This window comes from Nomascus leucogenys, chromosome X (genome assembly GCF_006542625.1).
Source record: "Nomascus leucogenys isolate Asia chromosome X, Asia_NLE_v1, whole genome shotgun sequence".
In the NCBI taxonomy this organism is placed as follows: Eukaryota; Metazoa; Chordata; class Mammalia; order Primates; family Hylobatidae; genus Nomascus; species Nomascus leucogenys.
This window is the reverse complement of record NC_044406.1, coordinates 124848243-124853430: the sequence shown is the minus strand read 5'-3', so window position 1 is coordinate 124853430 and position 5188 is coordinate 124848243.

The window sequence follows — 5188 nt, the reverse complement described above, 5'->3', positions numbered from 1 at the left end:
CTCTGAGCCAGGTGCGGGACACAATCTCCTAGTGTGCCGTTTTCCGGGCCTGTTGGAAAAGCACAGTATTAGGGTGGGACTGACCCGATTTTCCAGGTGCGGTCTGTTACCCCTTTCTTTGACTAGGAAAGGGAACTCCCTGACCCCTTGCACTTCCCGAGTGAGGCAATGCCTCGCCCTGCTTCGGCTCGCGCACGGTGTGCTTCACCGACTGTCCTGCACCCACTGTTTGGCACTCCCTAGTGAGATGAAACCAGTACCTCAAACAGAAATGCAGAAATCACCCATGTTCTGTGTCGCTCAGGCTGGGAGCTGTAGACCGGAGCTGTTCCTATTTGGCCATCTTGGCTCCACCTTTTTGCACCATTTTCTAGGGTAGTTATTTGGGTTTGGGAGTTTTCTTCTCAGGGGGCTTTCTTGAAGTTGTTGAGGATACTCAGCTTGTTGCTGAATAAAACAAGCAGAAATATGCACTACTGTGCCCTACAATTCTCACACAAATTTCTTAGTATCTTTTTTGTCTGTGTAGCCTTTTTTTTATGTGCATGGAGTTATCTCCAATCTTAGAGTGAATCCTCAGTCTCTGATTCTTCACCTTACATCTGGTCTGGCATGTTATCTTCGGTCATTTACTTCACTATGACCTTAGTCTGTGTTGGATACTGCTTTCTCTATCTACAATGCTTTGGTGAACTGTCTACATTTCCACCCATGTGTAAACTCAATCCATCTTCTTCTTTCTGACCTGACACTGGGTTTTGAAATTGGCGTCTCAAAGGGACTCTGGATTATCTTACCCACAGTTGATTACTTCCTGGAGAAGAAGGAAATTATTGTCCTTGCCCAGGTTTTTGGAGAGTGATTGATGAGCTACTTACAGTCCAGGTTGTGCTGTCACATGTCCAGTGTCTTTTGGTACCCTGAGTTTGTATAAGGAAGCTGTTAGACATGCATAGTGTAGCCTGGCATGGCTTATCTGAAAAGGATTACTGAGGAGAGATGTGGAGTCTATCTGGCACAATGCAGAGACAATTCACACCATCGCCATCTCATAAAATATCTGAATGGAGGATATGGTGAAAACATGCCATGTGTTCATAAAGTACACATTCTCAATGAATATCCCAAGGAATTTGGATCTGGTTTTCCGTGCTCTATGGTCAAACTGAAAGAAACTGGTTTTTCTTCCCATAGGAGGATCAGAGTGTAACTTCATTTTCATCCAAGACAACTCTTAAGTGATGTATTTTAAATGAGGCCTTAATTTAAGCACGTTCTTTGCTTTGCTCATGTTTTCTTACCCAACAAACTTCCAAGTAAACAAAACGCCTAGTGCCTATGGCCACCTTTAGGTATTGAAGTCCAGAGCTATTTTTAAAATAACTTTTTCTTTCTGATTATGATGATAATGGCATACTTTTGAGTCTATACTACCAGCTAGTGCTGGGCTCAGTGTTTTGCATGCATTGACTGATCTCCGCAACTTTCGGTGGTAAATATTATGATTTCCATTTAACATAGAAAGAAACTGAGGTACAAAGAAATTCAGCATCCTGTTCAAAGTTACATAACTAGGAAATGGCAGTACTAGAATTAGAGCCTGGGTCTTCTGACTCTGGAGCCTGTGCACTACTGCCTCCAAATCCTGTTTCCATGCATGACCATTAGAACAAACTTGAGGAAGATAAAGTATAATGAAAAAACCAATAAGAATAAAAATGATCTATAATTTCTTAACCTAGAGATATCTATTGCATTTGATATCTTCTCCAAATTGTCATCCCTGAGGGATACATATATATTTTTTAAATGGACAGGTTTTATTCATGGTTTTTTACTCTGGTTTTTAACATTTAACCTCTTATTATAAGCATATTTTCAAGTCATTCAATTTTGTTAAAAACATTTTCATGGTGGCATGTCATTCAATTGTACCATAATTTATTTAACCAGTCCTTTATTACTGGACATTTTTCTGGTTTCATTTCTTGCTATTACAAAAAACAATTCCAAATAATTCTACTATGAATTCATTTGACTATATTTTGATCAACTATTTCCTCATCATAAATTCCTAGTAGAATTACTGTTTGAAACATATATACGTGTTTAAGGCCCTTCACAAATATTGTCAAATTTAATGGATTCTTGATAATATCTATTTTAATTAGCCATAATTGACTTTAGTATACTTTATAATTGGTTGAACCAAATACTAGAGGCATTTTTCTTTTTCTTTTTTATTTTAGAGACGGGGTCTCTCTGTGTTGCCCAGGCTGGTCTCAAACTCCTGGGCTCAAGCAATCCTTCTGCCTCAGCCTCCCAAAGTGCTGGGTTTACAGGCAAGAGCCACTGCACCCAACTGAGGCATCGTTCTTATACGGTCATTGAATACAAAATAGATTTGAAATTTTTTAAAGTATTTTAAGAGCTGTGTCTTGGGAATAAGGGGAGTAATAAAGGGGTAGGCTTCAACCCCACTAAATCAGAAAGGGTGTGGTCATCTCAGGAAAACTGAGGTGGGGCTAGATGCCATCTACAACAATGCATGGCTACCATGAGGGATGATCTGCAGGACAGACATCAAGGGATGTCTGCCTACTACAAGGTTTTTACATGGATGCAATATTTGCAGCTATATTCCATTTGTGGGATTGGCATACTTGAGTAGGGAAGAGAAGTAAAAGTAATTGAGCACTTAGAGTATCTTCTGGCTTGGAGACTGAATTTTAAATACTGTCTGTTTGAAGCTGTCATGATATCCTCCATGCAATGCCCTTGAAACAACCCAATAAGGCACACAGATTAAGTACTTTTATCCACATTGTACAGAAAATCACAACAGTGACAATGGAAATTTATTCTTTGTTTTGTTTTGTTTTAGAAGACAGATGCTGGCTCTATTGCCCATGGTAGAATGCAGTGGCAGGATCATAGCTCTCTGTAACCTTGAACTTGTGAGCTCAAGTGATCCTCTTAGCCTCAGTCTCTTGAGTAGCTAGAACTACAGGAGCATGTCACCACACCCGGCTAATTTTTAAATTTTTTGTAGAGACCACGTATTTCTATGTTGCCTAGGCTGGACTCAAACTTCTGGCCTCAAGCGTTCTTCCCACCTTACCCTTCCAAAGTGCTGAGATTACAGGCGTGAGCTGCTGCACCTGGCCAGTGGAAACTCATTAAGCACATGCTACAGGACAAGCATTGTGCTAAGTGCTTTGCGTGTATTCTCCTTTATCCTCAAAAGAACACTATGAGATGGATACTACATTTCATAGATAAAGACAATAAGACATAAATGAGACACAACAATTTTAAATAGTCTATTTAAAGTCACAAGTTTAGCAAATGGCAGAACTAGGATTCAAACCCAGTTAGTGTGTCTCCAGAGCCATCCCAGAGAGGTTAAGTACCTTGTTTCAAGTCTTCCGGAGGCAAAGCAGTTAAACTAAAACCCATTCATGTCAAGGTCTCAGCAGTGATCTTTGTGCTCTACACTAAGAATCCACTGTAGGAATCTGCATACAGTTGGCAATTTCAGCCCTCATTTTGGAGTGCCTAACACCGTCAAAAGGCTTTCAGTAATAGATCAGGTTTGCTCACAAGCAGAGTGGCAAATAATTGGTTTAATTCTCTGACATCTGTATATATCCCTGTGTATGTTTGTAACTGTGGGGACAAAAAGTTATCACAAACACCGTTTTACCAATGAGTAGGTAGAAGAAGTGAGAGGTAAAATAACTTATCCAAGGTCATGTAACTGGTAACGAAAGTAGAACTCATAATACCCATCTCCCAGAGTTGCATGTTGAAAAGTGCCTGTCAAGAAAAATCAGCATTCAGTAAATAATAGCAAATAGTCAGAATGATGATGACAATTATCCTGTTGCTATGATAGGGTAGTGAGTTCTTCTGCCTTGTTAATTTTTGCATCATCAAATGGGGACTGTTGGAGGAGCAATTTATTGTCTTACTGGACAAAATGCTACCTGAGAGATTTGCAAATAATGATTCTGCTTTGTACAAAGAATGCCTTTCAGGAAGTAGCTGATATGCTGAGAAGCTGACCGAAACCTGAGATCCTTAGATTTGTACCAAAACTACAGAGGCTTATAAGTAGAGAGGCATTATTTTCAATGTTTCAACCTCACACATATTCTTGATAAGCAGGGGCACTTCTACTTTTACACACTATACTTGGATACAAGCCTGCTTCAACATGATAGGAAGCAACAAGCTACCAAATCTCTGCTATTTTAAGTATTTAATAGCAAAACCCTGTGGCAGTCTGGGAAACTTATCTCCACAGAATGTGCTGACACAGTGGAATGAAATTAAATGAACCTCATACCTAGGGAATTTCACTACCAACATGTTTTATTCATCCTTGCTCAACCATATGAATGGGCAATTTTGCTTCCAGATGAAGGGGCACTCTAGCAACAGAACTATAATTTTCCAAGAAGAATTAGTGGGCCCCTGTTTTGAAATAAGAGGTCATTTTGGCTGAGAGAAATTAATAGTTTCCTGGCATGTTTTTCTCTTTACAACTAAAACACATGGTATGTCGATGATAGCTTGATTCTTCTTATGAACAGTGAATGCAAATAGTGAGACTCTCTAGTCCTCTGATATCAAAGCCATATATGCTAATGAGGCTAAAACCACACATGGCTTTGGTTTGGAGTTCTGACTATGATAGTACTGGGGATCAGACAGCTGCTGTGTGCATTAGTTTTCTCCTTGGGAAGTGGAAAAACAGAGAAAGCCATGCTTCTCAAAGAAGCATAATGGCAAAAGTAGTTTTATGTCATTACCTCCCCCCAAATTACTAAGTGCTCCATATTGACATGCTCAGGGCCAACCATTACCCTGAGAAAGACAAGACAGTATGGCAGACACTGCAAACCCACTCTCACTACCAATACACACACACACACACACACACATGCACACATATACTGATTTTTACTGAGCATCAATTATGTGACAGGATCAAGCATCTGCAATGTGCTGGAATATTGTTGTAGATGCTTTGCTGGCAGTAGTGTTAAACCTCAAAACAGTCACGTGGGAAATAAAGTATTATTATCATCCTACCTATTTAACGGAAGAGGAAATTGAGGCTCAGAGAAACTAATTTTCTCAAGGACAGACAGTAGGAGGCAATGCTGAGACAGAATCTAAG